The 20,984-nt window shown below is 35.9% G+C and overlaps 1 protein-coding gene across 1 annotated transcript in view; it reads right to left on the bottom strand.

The window, feature by feature from the left end:
* Positions 1-1,693: 1,693 nt before the first annotated feature.
* The window catches only part of LOC111484189 (probable disease resistance protein At4g27220), a 54,917-nt gene continuing 35,626 nt past the window's right edge, over positions 1,694-20,984 (bottom strand). The window contains exon 3 of the mRNA XM_023130684.1: positions 1,694-1,790. The gene's annotated coding sequence lies outside the window, so the exon portion shown is untranslated. The remainder of the gene's footprint in view (positions 1,791-20,984) is intronic.

The raw sequence follows: 20,984 nt of genomic DNA on the forward strand, positions 1-20,984 counted from the left end.
AGGGTACAAGAGCAAACTAAAAGCGAAAGCAAGGCCATTGCTGCGACAGAAATCAAGATAAACTTCTGCATCTTCATCTTTAACTTCAAAAACTATATGTTTAATTTTCTTCCGCCGGTGTGATTTTAGCTTTCGAAAACCGCTTTATATAATAGTGTTATTAACTTCCAATTATTCTCTATTATTAAGAGCAAATACCTTCATTTCTTTCGATACATATTAATATTAATTCTATCTTCAAATGTTTTCCTTATAAACACAAATGAGAGTTATTCGAGGATATAAATGCTAATAAAGTCTAATATTTGTGTGGTAATATAGGATACTATGGAAAATAACTCACCTTATAAATATAGTTGGAAATGAGAATTAATTTCTTGATTTTTTCTTTATATAAAAGAAAAGAAAATCTTAGCCATGGTGAGTTTTAGAGCTTTGAGCCTAAATTGGATGGGGTTTACTTCTTTCCATGTTCCCATGAGAATTAATTTCTTGATTTTTCTCTTTAAATTAAAGAAAAGAAAATCCTAGCCATCGTGTGAGTTTTAGAGCTTTGAGCGTAAATTGGATGTGTTTACCTCTTATTATGCTTAACGAAATGAAATAAAAATACTTTTTTGGAAAGGTGGTATAAAATTCGTCATCTTTGGTGCAAGAACTAAGTTTTACTAGAAGAAAATAGGAGGAAGATGAATTCAGGTTGGATTTGGAAATCAATTTGTGGAAGATGAAATGTAGGTGTACACGTATTAGGCGCAAAGTGGATGAACGGGGCTGACGAGGATAAGGACAAGCATCGAACATTGTTCAGGCCAAACCCTATGACGCCATTTGCCGAAGAATAAATAGAAATTCTTACATTCATGATAAACACATGCGGAGGAAGATGGAAGGCCAGTCATAGGATGACACGTGTTGCAATCGGAGCATGGCTACTTCCTTCAAACGTGCATTAGTACTCGTATCTAGGTTACACACGTAGATCACCTCCAGTCACTCGAGTAACTATATTAATTACGAAAATTTCTTACATTAATCTCAATAGGAAAAACATGCCCTTAATAAAACATAAAACTCTAGAGTCATCCTGCAGACGGGTCTCACAACCTTACTTGTCACTCCCATATCACGACTTTGCTTTTACCTAAAAATCATTTTTAAAAAGGTGACTACTAAAAACACTCACTCTGGTCACTCCTCATGTCCTATTCTATTCTAGATCAGGATCATCTAACTCAACTCAAACTGTCACATAGAGACACCGAGTAATCAACTTCTAAGTCAATGAACAATTGTCATCATCGACGATTCGTAATTGTAACACCCCTAAATTTCTTAACCTTATTTGGGATGTCATCCTAAGCATGCTTTAATCACATATGCACAAGTTCTTAATAAATACTTTTAAAACAAAGTCATGGACTTAGTATTCAATTTCAAACAAGAAATTCAACCTAACATAGTTTTAAATATAAAACAGTTCTATCATGCTCTATCCGAACTTCCATGGTCTTTCCAACAATTTTTCATCCGCGCATAGAAAATTTACCTAAAAAATATAAGGGTAGCGCTCGACTTGATTATTTTATGAAATACTTAGTAAGTCACCCACCGTTGGGGTTAGCAATGCAATCACACATATAACATGATTGGGACCTTTCTTAAAACCATCACATGGCCTTGGACTCTTCCCAATTATAAGCACGGTTGGATATGTGGTACTTCCCCACACACAGCCTACGTGCGCGCACATGAACCCACCAAACGAGTTCGTATAGGTACCCCTAGGCCTGACATGGTCGGACTTAACTCGTCAGACGTTGTCGGGCGCCACAAAAAAGGAAAGGCCTGCATGATACCATGGAAAACATGAATATCGAAAGTACACGTCCTTACTAACATAACATTTAGTCTTAACATTAATAGACATCATATTGCATACATAGTACAACATAACATTTCAATACATAAAGCACACAAGCATAGCATAAAAAATGTTAGGGTACATGCAAGGGCTAGAAGACATGCACTATCATATATCATATAGTTAGCATTGGAATCGGGACGGACAAGTGACAAATCTAGCGAAAAATGGACGAAAGTAGGTGGTCCACATGCCAGCACACAATGACAGGCTCCCCCACGTGCGGGCTCCACACGTGGTCAGCACAGCAACGCACGGGCAATGTCGCACTTCGAACCCCAGTGGAAGAAGACTTACCCTTCAAATTTTCTAGGAGAGACATGTGGCATGCAAGGACTGTCAGTAGAATTCAAGTTAGATCTAATGGTGTTAATATAAAACATGCGGAAGCAATTTGAATCTTAGGCACTCTAAGTACATCAATTATAGTGATAGCTAGCATGTTCAAAAGCATTAAAACTAAATGAGTTTGAATACTAACCTTTTGTCGCTCAAGTTTCTTTTTCCTCAGAACCGGTTTCGAACCACCACTAGTGTCTTCTCCAATATTCTCCAGCCTTAGAACGGGATTGTGGAATCAGTGAGTGACTAAACTTGGGAGAGATTTAGTATATATGAAGAGATAGTTTGTGAGAGGTTTTTTTCAAGGTTTTTTCCAAAAGCCAACCTTCATGTACTATGATCACTCTATTTATAGAGTCATGTTTGTATGTTCATGCAAATTTGAGATCACCAAATTTTGACACTCAAAATTCCACTCAAATGTTTGGGATTATGTGACAAGCATGCATGCTTGAGTTAACCAAATTTTGACACTCAAAATTCCACTAAAATTTGTGGGGTTTATTTGGCAAACATGCAAGTTTGGTTAAACCAAATTTTGACCCCACAAAATTCCACTAACATGGATTTTTCTATTAAATGAAGTAAACATTTTGACTTTCTTCATTTTGATTCAACAATCAATTTGAATTATTAATTTCAAATTGAAGTAATATTAAATGATTAATTAAACTATTTAATTCATATTTAATATTAATTCAAATGTCAATCCCAATTAATTTCGACACATATTTGATTAAGATATTTAAATTTTATTTAAATATCTCAAATTCTCTCTTTTTGTGTCTAGACGTATCGAGAAGTGTCTTTTTTGAAGTAGTAAGGTATAAGACTTACTAAAAACCACAGCAACTCTACTGTGCCCGACCAGCGGGATGTAGCGATGAGTATATGAATACTGTGGCTATATTTTAGTTATAAATTCTTGATATTGGAGTATGAGTATGATATCTTTTTGTAGAAAATGTCTCTCTACTTGTGGTTTTGTGATCATTGGTTTAGTTGTGATCATAAGGTATGCTTTTTGTGTCTTTAATAGGTATGGGTATGTATGGAGTACTTTTTTTTTAATTCGTAAATAAAACAAAAATGCGGTTAAATATATCGTATATATGTAGTGCATTCTCCCTAATTTGAATTTGAACACTTTGAACTCACTCGTCATACTGTTCTATGGTTTAGTCCATTATGAGCCAGCAGAGGGACCTAATGGACCTATAAATCATGGGCTTTAACGATCCAAGATTAACCGGTTAAACTCATTAACCTTGTTGACCAACATTCGTTAACTACTAGGACATTCCACTATACCCTAGTAGTTGCACTCCCCTCACTATAGATATATTTCTGTCCATTTGATATAACCATGATTAGTTAGTCGATCCTTCATAGGTTGTTCGTAACTAGAGCTGGGTCAATTTACCGTTTTACTCCTAAAGTTACTTCTTGTTCCTTATGTTTCACTGGATCCTCTAATGAACAATTGGTTTGTGGTCCAACTAGTAAACTGAATCCCTCTAAGGCCAATGAGAGGGTGGGGCCCCTTATTCAAGACCTGGAGTCAGTACTTAAGAGAACTACCTCTCTTCTATCCCTAAAAGTGGGTAGGAGTGAATTCCATCTTGCACCCCACGCCCCCAGCCATTTACCCAGTCTTACCCCTAAAATGAGAGGCCTATTGAGTCGGCGAACTTGAGCCACTCTCACCCATGCAAATCTAAGGATAATTCTAAATAAACAGGAGTTCATGGTTAGCTCAGGATTAAGATCGAGTTACCTAGGTCATCGAATGAAAAGAAAATTAGTCTCAACAGTAAACGACATTATAAAGTGAGAGTGATTTTCATCATGGTCCGATCTTATGCAATACTCATTGCATAGGACGCCCTCACTCACATGTCTCCACATGTACAATTTAGTGATCACATTATTTATATCATATACAAAAGTGGGCCGCATCTATAGTGTCCCTAGAATAAGGTACTCAGCTTTATCCTTATACTATAGATCATTTTGACTATATACTTGAACTTGATCAACACTTATGTCTCTACATATAGTTCAAGTAATCATACTATAGCTAGAGTGTTTTTAGTTTATTAAATTTAGATTAATTACGGTAGAGTCCACTTTATTCGATAACAATCTTTACTGAATAAACAATAATAATAACTTTATTGAAAATAGAATATGTTTTTGTTTACAAACTATGAGTTTTAGGACATAAAACCCAACAAGATCGTGGGTCGCCGAATCTTTTCATGGCGCGCGGGTCAGTTTCTAGTTTTTGGGTATATGGGTCGGCAATTGGACGCGTGTCAGCGCACGGCGTTGGATGCGTTCCTCCACAGAGTGTTCGATGCGTGTTCTCCTTGTTGCCAGACGCGTCTCCCCCTTTCCTGCCGCCGCGTGTCCGTTGCCAATTACCTGAATTCATCAAATTTTCCAGATTCGAGACAAACCACATATCAACCTATTTGTTTTGGATTTTTCTATCTTCCAATCGTAACTCGTACTAACTCGATTCTTTCTTGCTTTTGGACTAAAAATTTGTTCTAAGTTTTGTTTTCTAAATTTTTAGGCACCTTTTGAGTTCTTATTCTTAAAGATTCTATCTACTAAATCTATGTTAATTTATCAAAGTTTTTCTACTATGGTCTAAAAAACAAAAAAAATGCAAGAACCTCTTGAACTTGTTTTTGTAATGTGGATTCTAATAGAGAGACTTGAAATGGATGGAAGTCATAATTTTGGAAGTGCACAATTACAATCAATCTTGAGAACCGAAATTTATAGAACAATGCATTGTACTCGAATGAAAGATAAGTTTATGATTTTATTGATAATTTCACATCTTTTGCAAAGAAAGGAATTAATGTTGAACCAAAATTAAGGGGCACAACAGCAAAATAAGTTTGCGGGGTTGGAATGCATACTCCATGTTAAATCTTCTTCTAGAGCATAACTGTATGCATTTATCATTTTCAGCGTTGCTGTTCTTTGGGCAAACTTCATTACAAGTTAATGGAAGTGAAGTTCCCTCCTTCACCTCGGTATCTACATCAATCATATTAAACAAAAAGTTAGAGCCTCGTAAAATTGAAAGAGAGAAAGAGAGGGTGTAGGGGAGCAATTGGGGATAATAGAGAGGGTACGAGAGAAAACTAAAAGCGAAAGCATGACCATTGTAGTGACAGAAAACAAGAGAAACTTCTGCATCTTCATCCTTAACTTCGAAAACTATATGTTTAATTTACTTCACCATGTAATTTTAGCTTTTGAAAATAGCTTGGGTAATAACCTAAAAAATATATGTATATATATTTAAATAAATAAACAAATAAATAAAAAAGGTTACCTCTGTTTAAATAAAAACATTTTCCTACTTCTCTCCCCTTACCTCTCTGTCCCTTCCTCCAATTATCACCTTTCAACCAACAATATTACCGTGGTTGGAAAAGCAGGCAGAAAAAATAAGAAAGGTCACGATTAAGAAAAAATTAAAAGGGTAATTTAAGTGGAAAAATGTATTAAATTTGTTAAGATATATTAAATCTTTCTTCTCTCTCGTACTAATTTCCTTGTTAGGACATCACATCCAATCATTTTGAGTAAGAATAAGTTAAATATTAGCCAATAATTTGAACATAGAAAAAAGTAAGGATTAAATTAATAGAATTAAAAATGGAAACTAAATACAGAGATAAGAGTATATACATATAGAAGTTTGAGAAAATTGTCTTTAGCTAGTTGCGATTATGGTAATGACGGACATGAAAGTTGCACCCTTTCGATTAACCATAAGTTACTGTAAGGTTTATTTACAAGGTTATAAATAGTCATTAAGGTTGTTACTTTATGATAAAGATTTTTGGATATTATAATGAAAGTGGTATATTATACTACTTAAGCCATGAATTTGTTCCTTTTATATTTGTATGCTAAAATCATTCGAGTAGTCTTGATCAAGCTATCTTGTAACGACTAGAAGGAAAGAAAAAAAAAAGTCAGAACGACATTCAGTCGTACAGGGGTGCCTTGCCTTTACCTGAAATAGAAGTAGAACTGAGCTTGAGTATAAGTGACCCACTATTGCGACTAGGGAATGCAATCTCCTGCAACTCATGATTAGGCACCTATCCTTAAAACCATCATATGGGTAGCCTCCGGTCACGAGAAAATTAGATGTGTAGTACTTTTCTACACACGACCCAAACTTGCGAGCATGAATGATATTCACGATTATGTTATATGATGACATTATATGATGATGCATGATGACAGGACAATGTAAGATGCTTGATGATGACATGACTTAATATGATGTTATTCCATAGTAAGATGATGTGCATATATTAAATGACACGATACAATATGACGACGCGTTTTCTCAGACACAATCATAATTGATGTTAATGTCGAGGAAAGTATGAAAGCCAACGCATGCATATTGCCCAATGTGATGTGTATAGGGGTGTGTTCTAAGGATTATTTAAAGATGAAAAACCATAGGGACCTCATGCATTTTGTGTGTTTATATACATCGGGTTATTTCTCCATTTATGATGATGAGTAGGAACGCGTACACTACGACATGATGATCATGCTTCACACGACACTCGGGGGTTTGCTAACCTCCAGACGTCCGACTACGGACAACTAGCCCGACTATGATGGGTATAAGGGAGTGCGAAACGCTTGTGGATTCACGCTTACAAGTGCGGGTCGTGTGTGGGGAAGTACTACATATCCAATTTTATCCGGACTGAGGCCACCCATACGATGGTTTTAACGTTAGATCCCTAATCACGAGTTGCATGTGGTTGCACTCCCGAAGCTAATAGTGGGGTCACTTACTGAGTATTTCTTAAAGTACTCAACGCATGTGCTACATCTTTTTTTAGGTATAGACNTCTAAACATAAGAAATGCAAAGGAACAAACTCATTTGTTAAGAAGTATAATCTGCAACTTTTATTATTACATTCAAAAATCTTCATCTAAAGTAAAACCTTTGATGATTATTCATAGTATTGAAAATAAACCAGGTAGCAACGAATGATTAATTGAAAGGTTGTAACTTTCAAGGCTATCAATACCATAATCGTCATTAGCTAATTGTAACGTATAATCATAAAGACAATTCTCTAAAACATGAAAAAAAAAAAAACAATAAAACTTCCTTAAATCTAACTAACATATACGAGTTTTGTCATCCACCATGAAATCTTTGTAGTATGATTAAGACAACTTATTTTATATAGCAACTAAACACATTGACGTATAAATAGGACTTTGCATGTATTTAATATCATGGTTTATAAACATGAATCTAGTTTCAACTCTTAAGTATGGCTACATAGTGAGTATATAATCACCCTTGCTACTTTTTTTCTCATTTTAGATAATGCATAAATATATGAGATCGTGTGACAAGAGCATTTCATCGGGTATTAATTTTCGCTCGCTGCTTTTTATCCCATGTTTTAAATATCATGAAGGTTCTGAAAGATTAAGGGTGCTTGATATATATATAGTTTTTAATATGAACTTTAGTTTGTTGGCAAAGGTCCGTGTCATGGATGTATTTGTAGCCAATACCAATTATCACCATGCTCACATTGTCTTACTCGTGATTCAAAATTAGAAGAAAAAAGTATGGCTATAGTAAAAATTTTGCAACTTTCTCACTTTGAATTTTTTTTTTTCAAGTTTCGTAGTAGAGATATGGTGTTTCACAATTGTTTTGTGTTTCGTACAAATTTTTTTTAACAATAATGTTGTTTTGAAAGAACTTTAGAGTATTAGCTTTTGAACTAAAAATTTATTACAGTTTAGTTTTCCAAAATTTTGAGGCACTTTTTGGGTTCTCATTCTTGAAGATTTCTATCTATTGAATCTATGTTAATTTGCCAAAATATTCGTGCTATTAAGTATAAACAAAGCAAAACAAACAAAAATTATGCAAGAAACTCTTCGGCTTATTTTTGTAACATAGATTTGAATAGAGGGACTAAAAATTGTTGGAAGTCATGAATTCTTTAATCTTGTGCAGGAAACTTATGGTGTTCACAATTGCAATCAATCTTGAGAACGGCAAATTATAGAACAATGCATTGCATTCGAAGGAAAGACAAGTTTATAATTTTATTGATAAATTCATATCTTTTTGCAAAGAAAGGAATTAAAGTTGAACCAAAATTAAGGGTTACAACAACAAATTATGTTGGTTGGGTTTGGAATGCATCGTCCTTGTTCAAATCCTTTTCTAGAACATGATTCTATGCATTTTTCGTTTTCAGCGTCGCTGTCGTTTCCGCAAAGTCCAATACAAGTTAATGGAGGTGAAATTCCCTCCCTCGCCTCTGTATCTGCATCAATCGAATTAAACAACAATTTAGTGTCTCATAAATTTGAAAGTGAGAAAGAGAGGGAGGGAGTAGGGGAGCAATTAGAGATAATAGAGAGGGTACAAGAGCATACTAAAAGCGAAAGCAAGGCCATTGCTGCGACAGAAATCAAGATAAACTTCTGCATCTTCATCTTTAACTTTAAAAACTATATGTTTAATTTTCTTCCGGTGTGATTTTAGCTTTCGAAAACCGCTTTATATAATAGTGTTATTAACTTCCAATTATTCTCTATCATTAAGAGCAAATACCTTCATTTCTTTCAATACATATTAATATTAATTCTATCTTCATATGTTTTCCTTATAAACACAAATGAGAGTTATTCGAGGATATAAATGCTAATAAAGGCTAATATTTGTGAGGTAATATAGGATACTATGGAAAATAACTCACCTTATAAATATAGTTGGGAATGAGAATTAATTTCTTGATTTTTTCTTTAAATAAAAGAAAAGAAAATCCTAGCCATCCTCTGAGTTTTAGAGCTTTGAGCCTAAATTGGATGTATTTACCTCTTTCTATGTTTAACGAAATGAAATAAAAATACTTTTTTAGAATGGTGGTACAAAATTCGTCATCTTTGGTCCGAGAACTAAGTTTTATTGAGTTACATAGAAAAAAAATACTAGAAGAAAATAGGAGGAAGATTAAATCAGGTTGGATTTGGAAATCAATTTGTGGAAGATGAAATGTAGGTGTACACGTATTAGGCGCAAAGTGGATGAACGGGGCTGACGAGGATAAGGACATGATCGAACATTGTTCAGGCCACACCCTATGATGCCATTTGCTGAAGAATAATTAGAAATTCTAACATTCATGATACACAAACACATGTGGAGGAAGATGGAAGTGGTCCTTGCACGTGTGATTTATGGTTTATATTATATGATGATGTGACTATGTTATATGATGATGTGACTATTTTGTATGATGATGAGCCTATGTTATAAGAATGATGTTATGCGCGAAGAGGTTATATGATGACATTATATGATGATGAGACTTTGTTATAAGAATGATGTTAAGCGATGATGTTATATGATGACATTATATTATGATAACATGATGATGATGCATGATAACATGACAATGTAAGATGCATGATGACGACATGACTTAACATGATGTTATTCCATAGTGAGATGATGTGCATGTATTAAATGTCATGATACATTATCACGACGAGTTTTCTAAGACACCACCCTAATTGATGTTGAGGACCAAGAAAGTATTGGTTACAATTTTTATTTTTTTTTAACAATAATGCTTGCTTTTGGACTAAAAATTTATTCTAAGTTTTGTTTTCTAAATTTTTAGGCACCTTTTGAGTTCTTATTCTTGAAGATTCTATCTACTAAATCTATGTTAATTTATCAAAGTTTTCCTGCTATGGTCTAAAAAGCAAGAACCTCTTGAACTATTTTTTGGATTCTAATAGAGAGACTTGAAATGGATGGAAGTCATAATTTTGGAAGTGCACATGTTGAAACTAATAATAGAAGTTTGAATTAGTTACTACGAAGAGAAGGAGGAGGTGAATTCAATTTCATCCACAAAAATCTCAACCAACTCCGGGAATCCCCCTATAAAAGGACCTGCCTCCCCATCACTGGACTCGGCCACCAAGACTCGCAACGTAGACGTGACTCTTCAGTGTTTGCCATAGTTTTGGGTGAGACTGACTCTCTTTGCAGGCACTCCCTAGCTGACTATGGACTTAGAAGGGCACTTTTGCCCTATTGTGGCCAACTTGGCCCTAGTGTGTGTATCCTCTGTGGATCACATAAACTAGTGCACCCCTCGGGGTGGGGCTCGCAAGCCCAGCCGCGACACTCTTTGGTCGTGACCACATCTCCTGTGAAATAGTGCACCCCTCGGGGTGGGGCTCTCATCAAGCCAAGATCTTGTTGAAACTAATAATAGAAGTTTGAATTAGTTACTATAGAAGAGGAGGAGGTGAATTCAATTTCATCCACAAAAATCTCAACTAACTCCGGGAATCCCCCCTATAAAAGGACCTCCCTCCCATCATTGGACTCGGCCACCAAGACTCGCAACGTAGACGTGACTCTTCAGTGTTTGCCATAGTCGTGGGTGAGGCTGACTCTCTTTGCAGGCACTCCCTAGCCGACTATGGACTTAGAAGGGCACTTTTGCCCTATTGTGGCCAACCTGGCCCTAGTGTGTGTATCCTCTGTGGATCACATAAACTAGTGCACCCCTCGGGGTGGGGCTGGCAAGCCCAGCCGCGACACTCTTTGGTCGCGACCACATCTCCTGTGAACTAGTGCACCCCTCGGGGTGGGGCTCTCATCAAGCCAAGATCTTGTTGAAACTAATAATAGAAGTTTGAATTAGTTACTACGGAAGAGAAGGAGGAGGTGAATTCAATTTCATCCATAAAAATCTCAACCAACTCCGGGAATCCCCCCTATAAAAGGACCTCCCTCCCCATCATTCAAATCACTCCTCCTCTCAATCTCACTTTAGTTTTTTGTTGTCACCAACAATTGGTATCAGAGCAATCTTGCAGCAGCAAAAAAATGGCAGCAGAAAAACAAGTTGAGAACTACGTTCAGCCCGCCATCCCGAGGTTCGATGGTCACTATGATCATTGGGCAATGTTGATGAAAAATTTTCTCAGATCAAAGGAGTTCTTTGATATGGTGGAAACGGGTTATGAAGAGCCAAATGAAGGCGAGGTACTCTCAGCTGGTCGACAGCAACTGTTGGCAGCATCGAAGTTGAAGGACCTGAAGGTCAAGAACTATTTATTTCAGTCCATTGACAGGACTATCTTGGAAACAATGCTTCAAAAGAAGACATCCAAGGAAATTTGGGACTCTATATGAGGAGGAAGTATAAAGGCTCAACGAGAGTAAAACGTGCTCAACTACAGGCAGTTAGGAGAGACTTTGAAATTCTCCAAATGCAAAAGGGAGAAATGGTGAATGATTATATTGGCAAGGTTATAAGTCTTGCAAGTAAAATGAGGATGCATGGTGGTTCAATCACAGATGTTGCGGTCGTAGAAAAGATTTTGTGATCACTAACGCCAAAGTTCGATTACATTGTATGTTCTATCGAAGAAGCAAACAATGTCGAGGAAATGCAAATAGATGAACTCCAAAGCTCCCTATTAGTACATGAGCAGAGGCTCAATCGTACAAGTGCAATAGAGGAGATGACAGCCTTAAAGATATCCACACTAAGTGAAACTTCAAGCTCTAGAGGTAGAGGGCAAAGAAGAGACAGAGGTCGTGAGAGAGGCAGTCGAGAAAGAAGTGGAGATGTTGGCAGGTCAGCAGACCTAGTCAAAAACGATTATGACAACAAAGGCAAGAGGCACTTTGACAAGTCTAAGGTGGAATGTTACAGATGTGGACGCCTTGGACATTACAAAAATGAATGCTATACCAGGCTTCAAAAGGAGAAAAGAAATCAATCCAATTTTGTGGAGAGAAGAGAAGAAGAAACATTATTAATGTCATTCCATGCTATGAAGGTGGCAGATCAAGGTGTATGGGTCGTAGACTCTGGATGCAGCAATCATATTACAGGTTGTAAAGAATTCTTCTCAACTTTAGATGAAAATTTTCATACTACGGTCTCTCTTGACAACAATTCAACTCTCCAAGTGATGGGGAAAGGAACCGTAGATATCAAGACTAGATATGGCTTTGTAGAGTCTATTTCTAATGTATTCTACATTCCTGATCTGAAGGCCAACTTACTTAGTATCGGTCAGTTACAAGAAAAGGGGTAAGTGATCACATTCCAAAATGATGAATGTGAAATTTATGACTCCAAAAGAGGATCGATTGCTAAGATGAAGATGACCACCAACTGTCTATATCTGTTGACGTTAAATATCGTTGCCAAAAGTTTGATGGTGAAGAAAGAAGATACCACTTGGCTTTGGCATTTTAGGTATGGTCATCTACACTTCAAAGGATTAAAGACGTTGTCCTCAAAGAAGATGGTAACTGGGTTGCCAGATATTACTCCACCAACGGAAATTTGCGAGAGCTGTGTAGTAGCAAAACATGAAAGAAACTCTTTTCCATCCGGAAAATCAAGAAGAGCTCAAGCAATTTTGGAGTTGATTCATTCAGACATATGTGGTCCCATCTCTCCTGCATCAAATGGTAACAAGAAATATTTCATGACCCTCATCGATGATTTTAGTCGAAAAACATGGAATTATTTCTTGCACGCCAAATCAGAACCCTTTGATTGCTTCAAAAAATTTTGTGCTACTATGAAAACGAAAACTGGAAGAAGAGTCAAGGTTTTAAGAACTGACAGAGGTGGAAAATTCTGCTCGAAAGAGTTTATTCAATTTTGTGAAGAGAAGGGCATACGGAGGCAATTAACAACAGCATATACACCACAACACAATGGTGTGACCGAAAGGAAAAACAGGACCATTCTAAATATGGTTCAAAGTTTACTAAATAAAGGAGAAGTCCCGAAGGAATTCTAGCCAGAAGCTGTTGTGTGGTCCGTTCACATTCTCAATCGCAGCCCTACCTTTTCTGTTAGAGATATGACTCCACAAGAAGCATAGAGCGGAAGAAAACCTGCAGTAGACCACTTTAGAATCTTTGGGTGCATAGCATATGCACATGTTCCTGATGAGAAAAGGAAGAAACTTGAGGACAAGAGTTCGAAGTGTGTGTTCCTTGGAGTAAGCGAGACCTCTAAGGCATACAAGCTCTACGATCCTTTGACAAAGAAGGTGGTGGTAAGTCTCGATGTAGTCTTTGACGAAAAGAAGACTTGGACATGGAAAGAAAAGATCACTGTGAATTAGCAGATTCCTGTAAATCTTGAAGAAGAACAAACTGAAGCCCCTATTCAGCCTCACTATGAGCATGGAGAGAGCTCATCACAAGCTCAACAAGAAGAACCAGTAGAAGAAGATCATGATCAAAATCAAAGACATCCAAGAACAAGAAAAATACCAAACTGGATGATTGATTATGAGATGGATTATGAATCAAGTGATAGTGATTATTTTGCATTCTTTATGGATAGTGATCCAATTGTCTATGAAGAAGCAGTAAAAGAGAAGAAATGGAAGGAAGCTATGGACAGTGAAATCAAATCCATAGAGAAGAACAAGACTTGGGAGCTCACTGATCTTCCTAGAGGGCAGAAAACAATCGGAGTAAAATGGGTGTTCAAAACCAAGTTGAACTAAAACGTGAGGTGGATAAGTACAAGGCGCGACTTGTTGCAAAAGGATACAAGCAAAAGTATGGAATTGATTATAAGGAGGTATTTGCACCAGTGGCACGTCAAGACACTATCAGGCTCATAATTTCTATTGCAGCACAGAAATCTTGGCCTATTTATCAACTTGATGTGAAATCAGCCTTCTTACATGGAGAGCTTCAAGAGGAAGTATATGTGGAGCAACCAGAAGGTTTTGTTCAAAAAGGCAAAGAGGAACAAGTATACAAGTTGAAGAAAGCTTTGTACGGTTTGAAGCAAGCTCCGAGGCATGGTACAGTCGCATTGATTCTCATTTTGAAAAAGATGGGATTCACCAAATGCCCGTATGAACATACGTTGTATGTGAAAACTGAAAAGGGAGGTAACATTATCATTATTTGCTTATACGTTGATGATTTAATATTTACTGGCAATAATGAAGAAATGTTTGAATTTTTTAAGAAGAGCATGATGAAGGAATTTGAAATGACAGATCTTGGCTTGATGAGATATTTTCTTCGAGTAGAAGTTACTCAAACTCCCGCAGGTAACTTTATCTGTCAGAAGAAGTATGCTCAAGAATTACTTGAAAGATTTAAATTGGATGAGCGCACATTTGGAACTCCATCAGAATTGGGTTTAAAGTTGCACAAGGACATTGACGGGTGAGAGGTTGATAATAGGTACTTCAAACAAATTGTGAGAAGTTTGATGTTCCTAACTTCAACAAGACCAGACATCATGTATGCGGTTAGTATGATAAGTCGTTACATGGAGTATCCAACGGAAAAACATCTCAATGCAGCAAGAAGGATACTTCGTTATGTGAAAGGAACCTCTGATTAGGGGGTATTCTACAAGAAAGGAGATGATCTGAAGATGGTTGGCTATACAGATAGCGACTATGCAGGTGATATGGACGATCGTAAAAGTACTTCAGGAAGTATTTTTATGATGAGTTCAGGAGCTAATTGCTGGTCTTCAAAGAAGCAACCTATTGTAACACTCTCAACGACAGAAGCAGAATTTGTGGCAGCAGCAGCATGCTCGTGCCAAGCAATTTAGTTAAGAAAAATGCTTGAAATTCTTAATCAGAAGCAACCAAGTACGACGGTTATATATTGTGATAATATGTCAACTATTAAGTTGTCTAAAAATTATGTGTTGCATGGAAGGAGCAAGCACATCGATGTTCGATTTCATTTCTTGCGTGATCTGTGTAAAGAAGGCATTATTGAACTCAACTTTTGCCGAAGTGATGAACAAATCGCAGACCTATTCACAAAGCCCTTGAAACAACCACTTTCGAGAAGCTCAGAAGAAAGATGCGGATATGCAGAATCCGAGATGTATATCAAGAAGATGAAATGATGTCCTAAACTGATTTCGGCAGAATTCAGTTTAAGGGAGGGTGTTGAAACTAATAATAGAAGTTTGAATTAGTTACTACGGAAGAGAAGGAAGAGGTGAATTCAATTTCATCCACAAAAATCTCAACCAACTCCAGGAATCCCCCTATAAAAGGATCTCCCTCCCCATCATTCAAATCACTCCTCCTCTCAATCTCACTTCAGTTTTCTGTTGTCACCAACAACAATTACAATCAATCTTGAGAACAAAAATTTATAGAACAATGCATTGCACTCGAATGAAAGATAAGTTGATGATTTCATTGATAATTTCACATCTTTTGCAAAGAAAGGAATTAATGTTGAACCAATTATCACCATGCTCACATTGCCTTACTCGTGATTCAAAATTAGAAGAAAAAAGCATGGCTGTAGTAAAAATTTTGCAACTTTCTCACTTTGAATTTTTTTTTCAAGTTTTGTAGTAGAGATATGGTGTTTCACAATTGTTTTGTGTTTCGTACAATTTTTTTTTAACAATAATGTTGTTTCAAAGAATTTCAGAGTAGTAGCTTTTGAACTAAAAATTTATTGTAGTTTAGTTTTCCAAAATTTTTAGGCACTTTTTGGGTTCTCATTCTTGAAGATTTCTATCTACTGAATCTATGTTAATTTGCCAAAATATTCGTCCTATTAGCTATAAACAAAGGAAAACAAAGAAAAATTATGCAAGATACTCTTCGGCTTTTTTTGTAACATAGATTTGAATAGAGGGACTCGAAATTGTTGGAAGTCATGAATTCTTTAATCTTATGTAGGAAACTTATTGTGTTCACAATTGCAATCAATCTTGAGAACGACAAATTATAGAACAATGCATTGCATTCAAAGGAAAGACAAGTTTATAATTTTATTGATAAATCCATATCTTTTGCGAAGAAAGGAATTAAAGTTGAACCAAAATTAAGGGTTACAACAACAAATTACGTTGGTTGGGTTTGGAATGCATCGTCCTTGTTCAAATCCTTTTCTAGAACATGATTCTATGCATTTTTCGTTTTCAGCGTCGCTGTCGTTTCCGCAAAGTCCAATACAAGTTAATGGAGGTGAAATTCCCTCCCTCGCCTCTGTATCTGCATCAATCGAATTGAACAAAAATTTAGTGTCTCATAAATTTGAAAGAGAGAAAGAGAGGGAGGGAGTAGGGGAGCAATAAGAGATAATAGAGAGGGTACAAGAGCAAACTAAAAGCGAAAGCAAGGCCATTGCAGCGACAGAAATCAAGATAAACTTCTGCATCTTCATCCTTAACTTCAAAAACTATATGTTTAATTTTCTTCCGCCGGTGTGATTTTAGCTTTCGAAAACCGCTTTATATAATAGTGTTATTAACTTCCAATTATTCTCTATCATTAAGAGCAAATACCTTCATTTCTTTCCATGCATATTAATATTAATTCTTCATTCATACGTTTTCCTTATAAACACAAATGAGAGTTATTCGAGGATATAAATGCTAATATTTGTGAAGTAATATGGGATACTATGGAAAATAACTGGGACACTATGGAAAATAACTGGGACACTATGGAAAATAACTCACCTTATAAATATAGTTGGGAATGAGAATTAATTTCTTGATTTTTTCTTTAAATAAAAGAAAAGAAAATCCTAGCCATCCTCCGTGAGTTTTAGAGCTTTGAGCCTAAATTAGAATGGATTACTTCTTTCCATTTTCCCATGAGAATTAATTTCTTGATTTTTTTTCTTTAAATAAAAGAAAAGAAAATCCTAGCCATCTTCGTGAGTTTTAGAGCTTTGAGCCTAAATTGGATGTGTTTACCTCTTTCTATGTTTAACGAAATGAAATAAAAATACGTTTTAGGAAAGGTGGTACAAAATTCGTCTTCTTTGGTGCAAGAACTAAGTTTTATTTACAAAAAAAAAAAAAAAAATACTAGAAGAAAATAGGAGGAACATGAAATCAGGTTGGATTTGGAAATCAATTTGTGGAAGATGAAATGTAGGTGTACACGTATTAGGCGCAAAGTGGATGAACGGGGCTGACGAGGATAAGGACATGCATCGAACATTGTTCAGGCCACACCCTATGATGCCATTTGCTGAAGAATAAATAGAAATTCTTACATTCATGATACACGAACACATGCGGAGGAAGATGGAAGTGGTCCTTGCACCTGTGATTTATGGTTTATATTACATGATGATGTGACTATGTTATATGATGATGTGACTATTTTGTATGATGATGAGCCTATGTTATAAGAATGATGTTATGCGAAGAAGTTATATGATGCCGTTATATGATGATGAGACTTTGTTAAAATAATGATGTTACGCGATGATGTTATAAGATGACATTATATTATGATAACATGATGATGATGCATGATAACATGACAATGTAAGATGCATGATGACGACATGACTTAATATGATGTTATTCCATAGTGAGATGATGTGCATGTATTAAATGTCATGATACATTATCACGACGAGTTTTCTAAGACACCACCCTAATTGATGTTGAGGACCAAGAAAGTATTGGGTACAATTTTTATTTTTTATAACAATAATGCTTGCTTTTGGACTAAAAATTTATTCTAAGTTTGTTTTCTAAATTTTTAGGCACCTTTTGAGTTCTTATTCTTGAATATTCTATCTACTAAATCTATGTTAATTTATCAAAGTTTTCGTGCTATGGTCTAAAAAACAAAAAAATGCAAGAACCTCTTGAACTTGTTTTTGTAAGGTGGATTCTAATAGAGAGACTTGAAATGGATGGAAGTCATAATTTTGGATACTTAGTTATGTGAAAGGAACCTTTGATTTGGGGGTATTCTACAAGAAAGGAGATGATCCGAAGATGGTTGGCTATACAGATAGCGACTATGCAGGTGATATAGACGATCGTAAAAGTACTTCAGGAAGTATTTTCATGATGAGTTCAGGAGCTATTTGCTGGTCTTCAAACAAGCAACCTATTGTAACACTCTCAACGACAGAAGCAGAATTTGTGGCAGCAGCAGCATGCTCGTGCGAAGCAATTTGGTTAAGAAAAATGCTTGAAATTCTTAATCAGAAGCAACCAAGTACGATGGTTATATATTGTGATAATATGTCAACTATTAAGTTGTCTAAAAATTCTGTGTTGCACGGAAGGAGCAAGCACATCGATGTTCGATTTCATTTCTTGCGTGATCTGTGTAAAGAAGGCATTATTGAACTCAACTTTTGCCGAAGTGATGAACAAATCGCAGACCTATTTACAAAGCCCTTGAAACAACCATTGTTCGAGAAGCTCAGAAGAAAGATGGGGATATGCAGAATCCAAGATGTATATCAAGAAGATGAAGTGAAGTCCTAAACTGATTTCGGCAGAATTCAGTTTAAGGGAGGGTGTTGAAACTAATAATAGAAGTTTGAATTAGTTACTATGGAAGAGAAAGAGGAGGTGAATTCAATTTCATCCACAAAAATCTCGACCAACTCCAGGAATCCCCCCCTATAAAAGGACATCCCTCTCCATCATTCAAATCACTCCTCCTCTCAATCTCACTTCAGTTTTCTGTTGTCACCAACAACAATTACAATCAATCTTGAGAACGAAAATTTATAGAACAATGCATTGCACTCGAGTGAAAGATAAGTTGATGATTTTATTGATAATTTCACATCTTTTGCAAAGAATGTTGAACCAAAATTAAGGGGCAGAACAGCAAATTATGTTTGTGGGGTTGGAATGCATACTCCATGTTAAATCTTCTTCTAGATCATAACTGTATGCATTTATCATTTTCAGCGTTGCTGTTCTTTGGGCAAACTTCATTACAAGTTAATGGAAGTGAAGTTCCCTCCTTCACCTCGATATCTACATCAATCATATTAAACAAAAAGTTAGAGCCTCGTAAAACTGAAAGAAAGAAAGAGAGGGTGTAGGGGAGCAACTGGGGATAATAGAGAGGGTACGAGAGAAAACTAAAAGCGAAAGCATGACCATTGTAGTGACAGAAATCAAGAGAAACTTCTGCATCTTCATCCTTAACTTCGAAAACTATATGTTTAATTTAGTTAGACCATGTAATTTTAGCTTTTGAAAATAGCTTTTGTAATAACCTAAAAAATATATGTATATATATTTAAATAAATAAACAAATAAATAAGAAAGGTTACCTCGGTTTAAAAAAAACATTTTCCCACTTCTCTCCCCTTACCTCTCTGTCCCTTCCTCCAATTATCTCCTTTCAACCAACAATATTACCGTGGTTGGAAAAACAAGCAGAAAAAATAAGAAAGGTCACGACTAAGAAAAAATTAAAAGGGTAATTTAAGTGGAAAAATGTATTAAATTTGTTAAGATATATTAAATCTTTCTTCTCTCTCGTACTAATTTCATTGTAAGGACATCACATCCAATCATTTTGAGTAACAATAAGTTAAAGATTAGCCAATAATTTGAACATGATCAAGAATAAATACCGACGAGAAAAAAGTAAGGATTAAATTAATAGAATTAAAAACGGAAACTAAATACAGAGATAAGAGTATATACATATAGAAGTTTGAGAAAATTGTCTTTAGCTAGTTGCGATTATGGTAATGAGGTCGTGAAAGTTACACCCTTTCGATTAACCATAAGTTACTGTAAGGTTTATTTTCAAGGTTATAAATAGTCATTAAGGTTGTTACTTTATGATAAAGATTTTTGGATATTATAATGAAAGTGGTATATTATACTACTTAAGCCATGAATTTGCTCCTTTTATATTTGTATGCTAAAATCATTCAAGTAGTCTTGATCAAGCTATCTTGTAACGACTAGAAGGAAAGAAAAAAAAAAGTCAGAAAACGACACTCAGTCGTACAGGGGTGTCTTGCCTTTACCTGAAATAGAAGTAGAACTGAGCTTGAGTATAAGTGACCCACTGTTGCGACTAGGGAATGCAATCTCCTGCAACTCATGATTAGGAACCTATCCTTAAAACCATCTATGGGTAGCCTCCGGTCACGAGAAAATTAGATGTGTAGTACTTTTCTACACACGACCCAAACTTGCGAGCATGAATGATATTCACGATTATGTTATATGATGACATTATATGATGATGCATGATAATAGGACAATGTAAGATGCTTGATGATGACTTGATGATGACATGATGATGATGATGCATGATAACAGGACAATGTAAGATGCTTGATGATGACATGACTTAATATGATGTTATTTCATAGTAAGATGATGTGCATATATTAAATGACACGATACAATATGGCGACGCGTTTTCTCAGACACAATCATAATAGATGTTAATGTCGAGGAAAGTATGAAAGCCAACGCATGCATGTTGCCCAATGTGATGTGTAGAGGGCTGTGTTCTAAGGATTATTTAAAGATGAAAAACCATAGGGACCTCATGCATTTTGTGTGTTTATATACATGGAGTTATTTCTCCATTTATGATGATGAGTACGAACGCGCACACTACGACATGATGATCATGCTTCACACGACACTCGGGGGTTTGCTAACCTCCAGACGTCCGACTACGGACAACTAGCCCGACTATGATGGGTATAAGGGAGTGCGAAACGCTTGTGGATTCACGCTTACAAGTGCGGGTCGTGTGTGGGGAAGTACTACATATCCAATTTTATCCGGACTGAGGCCACCCATACGATGGTTTTAACGTTAGATCCCTAATCATGAGTT

The sequence above is a fragment of the Cucurbita maxima genome, unplaced genomic scaffold (assembly GCF_002738345.1).
Source record: "Cucurbita maxima cultivar Rimu unplaced genomic scaffold, Cmax_1.0 Cma_Scf00009, whole genome shotgun sequence".
NCBI classification, from domain to species: domain Eukaryota; kingdom Viridiplantae; phylum Streptophyta; class Magnoliopsida; order Cucurbitales; family Cucurbitaceae; genus Cucurbita; species Cucurbita maxima.